An 11161-nucleotide genomic window follows, 5' to 3' on the forward strand; every position below is an offset into this window, starting at 1 on the left:
AAAGGGAACTCTCGTGCACTGTTGGTGGGAATGTAAATTGCTGCAGCCACTATGGAGGTTCCTCAAAAAATTAAAAATAGAACTACCGTACGATCCAGCAATTTCACTTCTGGGTATTTATCTGAAGAAAACAAAAACACTAACTCAGAAAGATATACACACGCCCATATTCACTGCAGCATTATTTACAGTAGCCAAGATATGGAACAACCCAAGTGTCCATCGATGGATGAATGGGTAAAGAAAATGTGGTATGTATATAATGGAATATTATTCAGCCATAAAAAAGAAGGAGATCTTGCCATTTGCAACAACATAGATGGACCTTGAGGGCATTATGCTAAGTGAAATAAGTCAGACAGCAAAAGACAAATACTGTACAATCTCACTCATATGTAGAATAAAAAAAAAAAAGCTCATAGATACAGAGAATAGATTAGTGATTACCGGGGGTGGGAGGCGGGGTGTGGAGAAGATGGGTGAAGGGAGTCAAAAGGTACCAAGTTATAAAATAAACAAGTCAGAGGGATGCAATGTGCAGCATGTCTACAATAGTTAATAATACTGTATTGCGTATTTGTAAGTTACCAAGAGAGTAGATCTTAGTTCTCATCACAAGAAAAAATTTGTAACTATGTATGCCTACTGAAGTTAGCTAGACTTACTGTAGTGACCATTTTGCAATATATACAAATATCAAATCATTATGTTGTACAACTGAAAGTAATATAGTATTATATGTCAATTATACCACAATAAAAATATTGGCTATTGGGTATGGGGCTCCTAAAAGATGGAACCACAGCATTAAAGTTGTAGTAATCCACCATGAGGCACTTTTTATTTATTTATTTATTTATTTATTTATTTATTTATTTATTTATTTATTCTCTTTCAGGTTTAAGGTAGGCAAAATTAGGCTGTCAAATGGAGAAGTAGGAGGGATAATCACCCCTCTATTAACTAGATTTTATGTAATAAGCTTTCATCCTTGAAGGCCCTGTTTTATCTTACATTGAGCCATATTACTATTTTAACCGAGGGTCCCTGGGATCCCATATTATCAGAACAATTTCCCCACCCCCGACCCCACTGGCTTGCTTTTAATTTAATTAATTTCAAGCTAAATTTTTATTTGTTTATTTTATTTTTTGAGGAAGACTGGCCCTGAGCTAACATCATGCCCATCTTCCTCTACTTTATATGTGGGATGCCTACCACAGCCTGGCTTGACAAGTGGTGCGTATGTCCGCACCCGTGATCCGAACCAGTGAACCCCGAGCCCCCAAAGTGGAACGTGCGCACTTAACTGCTGCACCACCTGGCTGGCCCCCAACAAGCTAAATTTTTAAAGTGGAATCAACGAGAAGATGAAGGTGTAGGGGAAATGGTTTTCCAACACTTCTCATGATTCAAATTTTAGATTCCTGGGGCCGGCCTGTCACCGAGTGGTTAAGTTCACGCGCTCTGCTTCAGTGGCCCAGGGTTTCACCAGTTCAGATCCTGGGCGCAGACATGGCACTGCTCATCAAGCCATGCTGAGGTGACGTCCCACATGCCGCAACTGGAAGGACCCACAACTAAAAATACACAACTATGTACTGTGGGGCTTTGGGGAGAAAAAGGAAAAATAAAATCTTTAAAAAAGAAAGAAAGACTTCAGAGAATGGTCTATATCTTGATAGGGGTTTGGGTAATACACGTGCATGCATTTGTTAAAACTCAGTGAATGTACACTTAATGTTTGTACATTTTAATGTATGTGAATTTTATATTTAAAAAACTAAGCAAATATTAAACCCTAGTTAATAATATGCATGCTGAAATGTTCAAGGATAAAATATTCTGATTTCTGCAACTTAACTTGGAAATGCATAAGAAAATTGAAATATAACGGATGGATGGATAGAAAGATAAAAAAGCAAATAGGGTAAAATGTTAATGGTGTTACATGAGTGTTCATTTGACAATTTTTCCAACTTTTCTGTATATTTGAAAGTTTTCACAATACAAAATTAGAGGGTAGAATATTGGAGAACAGGGGAAGAGAAAATGAAGAAAGTTACAAACAGGCTGATTTGGGGGAAATTTCCATGAAATTGACTCGTGTGTAGATTTTTGCTGACTTCTCCTGAGGGAGCACCTCTGCTCCCCCTGTTGCTGCCCTAAGAGATCCAGGGAACTATAAGCATCAGCACCCACTGACTGCCCAAGGCTCTAAGATTCACTCAGATCTTAGCAGATTTCCCAGAAGGACACTCACGTCTACTCAGGGCTGGCTTCATGGGTGTGCAACCTGTATAGGCACAGAAAGCTCCACACTCAGAAGGTCCCACACTTGGTTTAAGGCTCGGCTGTTGCTACGTGGAAATTCTTGGTAATTTTTGAACACGGAGCCCCACATGTTCATTTTGACTTAGGTCCTGCAAATTATGTAATTGGTCCTGTCGCCACTCTCTCCTTCCCACCTACCAGACATGTGTGAAAAAACTCTCAATGCATCTGAAGTCCCACACAAACAAGAGTTGGGGCCTGGATGGCTCCCGGTGAGAAAGCCCCTCAGGCCATCAAAATATGCCAGTAATCAATTCTACTTGGAGTTTGAAAGCAGGCATGGTTTTCACATAAGTTCAGAGGGACTATTTTCACATCAAGGTTTCACGTGTCTGATAGGGCTTTGGAAGATCATGTTGGTTCTTGGGTTTGTAAAAAATATATTACACAAATCAAGGTATATTAAATACAGTAATATTTAAAAATATTCAAATATATAAACTTATATTAAATAATGAAAATAAAACAGTAAAATAACAATTGTGTATTTCATTGTATGTGAATTGCTTTAAAGATTTATTTCTTGGGCCGGCCCAGTGGTGCAGTGGTTAAGTGTGCAAGTTCCGCTTTGGCGGCCGGGGATTCACTGGTTTGGATCCAGGGGGCGGACATGGCACCGTGTGGCAAGCCATGCTGTGGTAGGCGTCCCATGTATAAAGTGGAGGAGCATGGGCACGGACGTGAGCTCAGGGCCAGTCTTCCTCAGAAAAAAAGAGGAGGATTGGCAGGTGTTAGCTCAGGGCTAATCTTCCTCGAAAAGAAAAAAAAATCCATAATGAGATACCACTTCATACCCACTAGGATGGCTACAATTAAAAAAAAAAAAAGGAAAATAACAAGTGTTGGTGGAGCTGTGGAGCAGTTGGAACCCTCATGCATTGCTGGTGGGATATAAAATGGTACACGTGCTGTGAAGGGCAGTTTGTACACCCTTCAATAAGCTAATCATTGAATTACCATGTAATCCAGCAATTCCACCTCCAGATATATACCCAAAAGAATTGAAAACAAGTGTTCAAAAATAAACTTGTACAAGAATGTTCACAGCAGCACTATTCACAATAGCTAAAAGGTGTAGACAAGCCAAATGTCCACCTAAATAGATAAAATGAGTTATAGCCATGCAGGGGAACATTATTTGGCAGTAAAAGGGAATGAAAGTACTGATACATGATACAACATGGATGAACCTAGCAAAAATCACGGTAAGTGAAAGAAACCACATCCTGTGTGATTTCACTCATATGAAAATTCCAGAATAGGCAAATCCGTAGAGCAGATAAGTGGGTGCCAGGAGCTGGGGGAGGGGATGGGGGAATGGGGAGAGATAGCTTAAGGGGTATAGGGTTTCCTTTTGGGTGATGAAAATTTTCTGGAACTAAATAGTGGTGATGATTGCACACCACTGTGATTATACTAAATGCCAATGAATTGAATGTTAAATTGGTGAGTTTTATGTTTATTTTACCACCGTTAAAAAAAGGTCACTTAATCACCAACCCTTGGTACCTCTTATCACTGACTCCTCAGATTACGCATTACAACTCCCCTCAGTCCCCCCATCCCATCTCCCATAGACTAGCACTCTCCCAGCCCCCAAACTCTAAGACCCCAGATAGCTGACCATTGAGACAGCCATATCAATCCCAGGCCTTCCCTCTGCTCTTGAATAAATGATAACCAAGTATCTGTGGCGTCACTCCTTAGATTCCTTTATCACCATGTTTCAGAGACCGACGACTCCCTTCCTTCCAATCCTCCTACACCTCAGATTCCCGCCACCCAATTCCTGTTTTCTGCCACTCGCACCCAATCCCTGAGGCCCAACCCTCCGCAAGCCCAGGCGTTGCCATGGTTTCTATGAACCCGCCCCCGCCACCGTTGCGCAGTCCTGGCGCAGTCTCCAAGGCTGCCGCGCGCCCCCTGCTGCCCAGGGCGCCCCTGGAAGCACAGGAAGCTGAGTAGCTGAGTCTGTGATGGTGAAGCAGGAAGCTGCGGCCGTGGAGCTGTTTCTTCCAGGAGGCGGCCATTTTGAAAGATGTTTCCTGCAATTCCTTAAAGAATGTTTTTCTGTCCCAGCGTCTTTGGCTGTTCTATGTGGTCAATAGATGACTGACCCCGGTCTGCTTCCGTCCTTTCTGCGAGGACCCCAGCTCCGGAGCTGCCGCTTCTGTAACAACTCAGCTGCCAGCGTCTCCTCATGAACGTGCTGTTGGTCCTAAGAAAGATGGTGGCACCCTGCGACCTGCGTTTATTAGACGGGAGGGCACCGTGGCTCCACTATCTTGGAGATGCCAGGCAGCCTAGATTCTGCTTCTGGGTAGGGGAAACCAGAGAGGCCATGGCAAGAGGGCACTTTCCAATAAACAAAAGGCACTGGGGCTCTGGCTTGCTGCGGTCTGGAAAGAGGCCCTGAGTGAACAAAGATTTGGGAAGGGCAGAGTGCGGGGAAAGAAGCCCTGGGTAAGGGTAGTGCGTCTCCAGTGGCGCTTCCTTCTTGACCCATAAACCCTGTGTGAGATGTTTATTGTTTTAGGCCAGTAAGTTTTGGGGTAATTTGTTATTCAGCAAAGGATAATACAACCTCCTTGCTGGTCTCCAAAGTTCCAGGCACATTTCCTATCTTAGGATCTTTGCTGTTCCCTCTGCCTGGATTTTTTTTTTTTTATTATTATTTTCTATTTTTAGGAAGATTAGCCCTGAGCCAACATCTGCTGCCAAGCCTCCTCTTTTTGCTGAGGAAGACTGGCCATGAGCTAACATCCTTGCCCATCTTCCTCTACTTTCTGTGTGGGACACCTGCCACAGCATGGCTTGACAAGCGGTGTGTGGGTCCACACCTGTGATCTGAACCAGTGAACCCCCAGCCACAGAAGCAGAACATGGGAACTTAACTGCTGCACCGCCAGCCGGCCCCTGGACTACCTTTTTTTGTGGGTAGATGCATTATTGGATCCCTAACTTCTGTCAGATCTTTAGGCGGAGGTCACTTTTGAGATCTTTCCTGGCTCTGTATCTAACACTTCATTCCTCTCCTATTTTATATGCCCTTTCCTGTTTATTGCTTGCTCACTGACAGTTACCAGTGTTCCCTGTTGTTTGCTGTTGTATCCCCAATGCCTGGGGCTGTGCCTGGTTCATAGTAAACCCTCAGTATGTACTTCTGGATAAATGAATGTATTACATTCTGTTTAGTGGACAAACTCCCAGCAAGCACGTCCAGAATTTGTGCTCTCAGGGTGCACAGATTGGCTTACTCAGATCTCTGTTCCAGCACCACTGCCATCCTTACTCCTTCCTGCTTTCGAGTCTGTTTCCCTGGTGAGGTGAGAAGGCTCTAAGATGGCCCCCAGTGATCTCTGCCTTCTGGTAGTCTGGAAGGCAGGATTAGTTTTGTGTAACTCCCTCTCCTTGAGCATGGCTGGGACCTGTGACTTGCTTCTAGCCAACAGACTACAGCAAAGGTGACAGGATGTCACTTCCATGATAAGGTTACATAAGAGTGTAACTTCTGTATTGGTAGCAGACTCTGCCTTATTTGAAGCAAGCTGCTATGTTGTGAGCTGGACTTTGGAAAGGCCCATGTGGCAAGGAACTGAGGGCAGCCTCTGGCCCACCGCCAACAAGAAACTGAGGCCCTCAGTCCAACAGCTCAAAATGAACCAAATTCTGTGAATGACCATGTGATCTCAGAAGCAGATCCTTCTCTAGATGAGGATTAGATGAGACCACTATTCTGGCCAACACCTTGACTTGCAGCCTTGTGAGACCCTGAACCAGAGGACTCAGCTAAGCCATGTCTGGACAGACTCATGACTCACAGAAACTGTAAGATAACAATGTGTGTTCCTGAGTTTGTGATAATTTGCTAGGTAGCACTACATAACTCACACACCTAGGTTACTAAAGCTAAAGACCAGTGTTCATGAATATTGTAATTCAGTGTTTCTCATTACTATCTGTTCTGTGAGGAGGATGCTTTGTTTCACGCCTAATGATTAGGGGTGTGGTCCACATCAAAGGTCAACCCTTGTCTGACCATCAGAATTACTGGGATGCTTGAACCCTCTGCCAGAGCTAATCAAACACAATCTCTAGGGTTATGGCCTGCTAATATGTATTTTTCAAAAACTTTCTGCAAAGTATCTTGCCCAAGATATTAACCACAAAGAAACAGTAGCTTTAGAGTGGAGAAATCTGACAGTGAGCAACTTAACTAAGCGATCGAGGTTGGCATCACCAGTAAGATATATCTGCATCATGTACCCTCTGACATGATGCACTGAGGACGCATCACTTCTGTAGTATTAATGCATAACCTCAGTATAATCAGAGTAACTACTGTACCAAACTCAAACTCAGAGAGATTCTGCAAAATAGCTGGCCAGTATTCTTCAAAAGTGTCTGAGTCATGAAAGGCAAGAAAAGACAGAAGAACTGGGGCCAGCCCCTTGGTCGAGTGGTTAAGTTCACACGCTGTGCTTTGGCAGCCCAGGGTTTCGCCGGTTTGGATCCTGGGTGGCGACCTAGCACCACTTATCAAGACATGCTGAGGTGGCATCCCACATGTCACAACCAGAAGGGCCCACAAGTAAAATACACAGCTGTGTACTGGGGGGTTTTGGGGAAATGAAGGAAAAATTTAAAAATAAATAAATAAATATCTTAAAAAAAAAAAAAAAGAACTGTCACAGACTGGAGGAAACTAAAGAGAAAGAACAAGTAAAAGCAATGTGGGATCTGAACTGGATTTTGGATAGACAAAGATCATCAGTGGGAATGACTATGGTCTAATTACTAGAATTGTATCAATGTTAATTTCCTGGTTTTGATAATTGTACTATGGTTATATAAGATGTTAACATTAGGGGAAGCTGGGTGAAGACTACAAAAGAACTCTGTTTTGCAACTTTTTTGGGTAATTATTTCAAAATAAAAAACAAAAGGCCCTCTGCTTGGAGGGTTTCTCAAAGTGTTTCCTTGTGCTCTTGAGATGTACACATTTTCTTTTACTCTGGTGACATCCCAAGGACTGAGCTGCAGGAAAGGCAGGACCGGGTCAAGGTGCTATCTTGTCAGAAAATAGAAACATTTGCAAGGCTTCATGCATTTTGAAACATTTTTTCCCCTCCTTTATTTTGTTTTGCAAATTACAAAAGTATGTTGTAGCAAGTAAAACAATACAGATACATAAATTAAGCAACTACTTTTATTTTCCTTCCCCACCAAGGTAACCCACGTTAATTAACACCTTATTATATATCCTTCCACACTTTTCTCTTTGTTCATATAAACAAACATGCATATATACACATATAGGGGTTTTAAGTTTTCTTAAAAAATAGATTCATATACATTATTCTGCAATTTGTTTTCTTCACTTAACAATATACCACGAACATCTCCACAAATTAGTTGAGTTCTAGCTCCCGCTTCAAATTTCTTTACACATTTGAGATATCATACTTGGTTCAGTCATTTATGTATTTTTTCTTTTTGGCTTTCATTTTCCCTCTCTGACTCCCCATAACCCACCTGCATCACCCACCTCCCCCCAACCCAATGCATACTCTTCCATACTTTTCTCCATGCGTATAAAATTGTACACAAACATATGGATACACGTTATCCCTCATATAAACACCTTGAGGCATTTTGTCGCTGATTTACAAAATCAGGGTCATACTTTACACACTTACTTGTACCTTGTTTTTTTTCAATCAAGAAAACATTGTGGAATTCCATTCAAGTCCACTAGCATAGTTGAATTGTCCACCTTAATGGGTAGATAAACATTCCATGGAATGGATACACTATAGTTCTTTCCTCTTCCAATTTCCCTGCTGATGGGCATTTACTTTGATTCCAGGTCTTTTGCCACCAGGAACAACTTTACAATAAATGTCCCTGTCCATCTGTCCTTTGCATTTTACTTCTAAGAGAAGCTTCCCCAAAGTGGCATGAGTATTTTAAGTTCTAATAGATGTTGCCAGATTGCTTTTCAAAAGAACTGTAACAATTTGTTTCCACCAACAGAGTATAAGAACATTCTCTGTTCTAACAGCGAGAAGCATTCCTGCTTTTTTGTTAGCTTGATTGCGTACTGTTATCTCATTATAAATTTAATCTGCATTCCCCAACAACTACTGAGCTAAATATTTTTTGATAGGCCCACCTGCCACTTGGATTTGCTCTTCTCACAACTGTCTATTGACATTCTTTGCCATGTTTTGCTATTGGATTATCTTTTTCCTGTCGATGTGAAGAGCACTTTTTCTCTGATGGGCTCTGCAAATATTTTTCCCAAAATTACTGTTTATGTATTGACGGTTGATGGCACCTTTTGCCATGCAAAGACTGTAGTTTTTATGTAGTCAAATATTTATTTTTTAATAGCTTTTCAGTGTCCTGTGTTGGTAAAGTTAATTTCCCCAACTCTAGATTGCACATGTAAGTCCCCTTTCATTTTCTTTCAAGAATTCTATTGTTATTTTAAAAATTTAAATCTCAAATCCACCTGGAATTTTTTTTTTTCATATGGTTTGTGCTGTTAGTCTCACTTTACTTTCTTCCTGATTAAAAGCCAATTGTGGGGGCAGGCCCCATGGCCAAGCGATTAAGTTAGGGCGCTCTGCTTCAGGGCCCCGGGGTTTGCCAGTTTGGATCCTGGGCATGGAGCTAGCACCACTCATCAAGCCACACTGTGGTGGCGTCCCACATGGAACTAGACTGACCTACAACTAGGACAGACAACTATGTACTGGGACTTTGGGGAGAAAAAAAAGGGAGGAAGATTGGCAACAGATGTTAGCTCAGGGCCAATCTTCAAGGAAAAAAAAGCTAACGGTGCCAGAATTCATTTTACTTTTTAAAAATTTTAAAAAATTTCTTTTTGCTGAGGAAGATTTTCCCTGAGCTAACATCTGCTGCCAATCTTCCTCTTTTTTCTTTTTCTTCTTGTGAGCTGCTGCCACAGCATGGCCACTGACAGAGGAGTGGTGTAGCTCTGAACCTGGGAACTGAACCCAGGCCACCAAAGCAGGGCGTGCCAAACTTAACCACTAGGCCATCAGGGCTGGACCCAGAATTCTTTTTAAATAAATGATTCCTCTCCCCTATGGTTTGAAATTCCACTTTTTCCATACATGAAAAAGCTCATCTACACTGAGGTCTATTTCAGGATTTTCTATTCTGTTCCACCGATGTATTTACCTGTTCCTTTGCCAACTCTATATTAATTTGATTAGAATGACTTCATGTTATATTCTGACATCTAGTATGAAATTTTCTTTTTCATATTTTTCTTGTCTAGATTCTCAAGCATTTATTTTTCCATATGGAATTTAAGATCATTTCACATAAAAAAAATCATTGAGCTTTAGGGTAATTTCAAAGGAAGTGCATATAAATTATTAGATGTTTACAGAGAAAAGCTCTTGATTTCTATTCCTTGCTTAGAAAATTATCTTTTTAACTAAAAACATTAGAGTCTCTTCATTTATTGGTATATAATCATATCATCAGTAAAAACAGTCAGTTTTACCTTTTCTTTTCCATTGTTTATACCTATTTAACTTTATTTTTTATTGCCTTCACTAGAACCTCTAAGACAATATTTAGTAAAAATGGATGACAGTGGACATCCTTTTCTCTACTACTATTAAATTTTTGATTTTTTTAAAAAAAGATTTTTATTTTTCCTTTTTCTCCCCAAAGCCCTCCAGTACACAGTTGCATATTTTTAGTTGTGGGTCCTTCTGGTTGTGCTGTGTGGGATGCTGCCTCAGCATGGCTTGATGAGTGGTACCATGTCCACGCCCGGCATCCGAACCAGCAAAACCCTGAGCTGCCAAAACAGAGTGTGCAAACTTAACCACTCGGCCAGGGGCTGGCCCCGAAATTCTTGATTTTTAAAAAATGGCTTCAGCATATATATGCTATGGGGTTTTGGTAAAGAAACTCTAAGTGGTTACCATCTATTACAATTAATCATGAAGTCATTTGAGTGGGAGCATTTTCAGTTATAGATCTTTAATCACTTTCCCAAATTCTTCAATGGTAATTGTTCTATCAAGTTTTCTACTTCTTACTGCAATTTTCATAACTTACACGTTGCTAGAAAAGCTTCTATTTCACGTTTTAGAAATATGTTGCTCTAGAGTTGCATGAAATATTTATTGTTCTTGTAATCACATCTTTATCTGTGATTATGTTTCTTATTCTGGATCAGGGATGCTTACAGGGAGGCAAATCTTGAACAATGTGGCCATTTGTCTTCTTACATGGATGACATGGCAGCTAAGGGAAGCGGACATTTTTCAAAGGTTGGAATGATGAAAAAACTTGGATTTAGCGTCCAGGACATTTACAGGGAAATTTATAGGAAAGAAAAGTGGATGTTGCTGAATTAATTTGCAAAAAAAAGAAAAAAAATCTCCTTCATTGGTCTTTGCATGAAACATTTCTGAATTATAAGACTCATATAAAGAGTGTCTCTCCTACTAACTTGCTGCAAGGCATTTTAAGCAAGACTAACAAAATAGGAATAGTGCACAATATGCCAGGGACACGCTACTTCTGTCAAATAATGAATGTGCTGAGTAATCAAGTTTATAGTATTTTGTTCATCCAGTATCAGGTTGTGAAACTATTCCTTAGCTTTGCCTTTTCAACAATAATAAAGGCAAAATAAATAATTTATTATTTATTTAATGAATAATATTTATTAAATAATATTTATTTGTTATTTAATATATTTATTTATTTATATATTATCTTATATATTAAAATAATAAAGGCAAAACAAATGCCTTTTTAACATTAAAAC

Source organism: Equus caballus, chromosome 10 (assembly GCF_041296265.1).
Source record: "Equus caballus isolate H_3958 breed thoroughbred chromosome 10, TB-T2T, whole genome shotgun sequence".
Classification (NCBI taxonomy): Eukaryota; Metazoa; Chordata; class Mammalia; order Perissodactyla; family Equidae; genus Equus; species Equus caballus.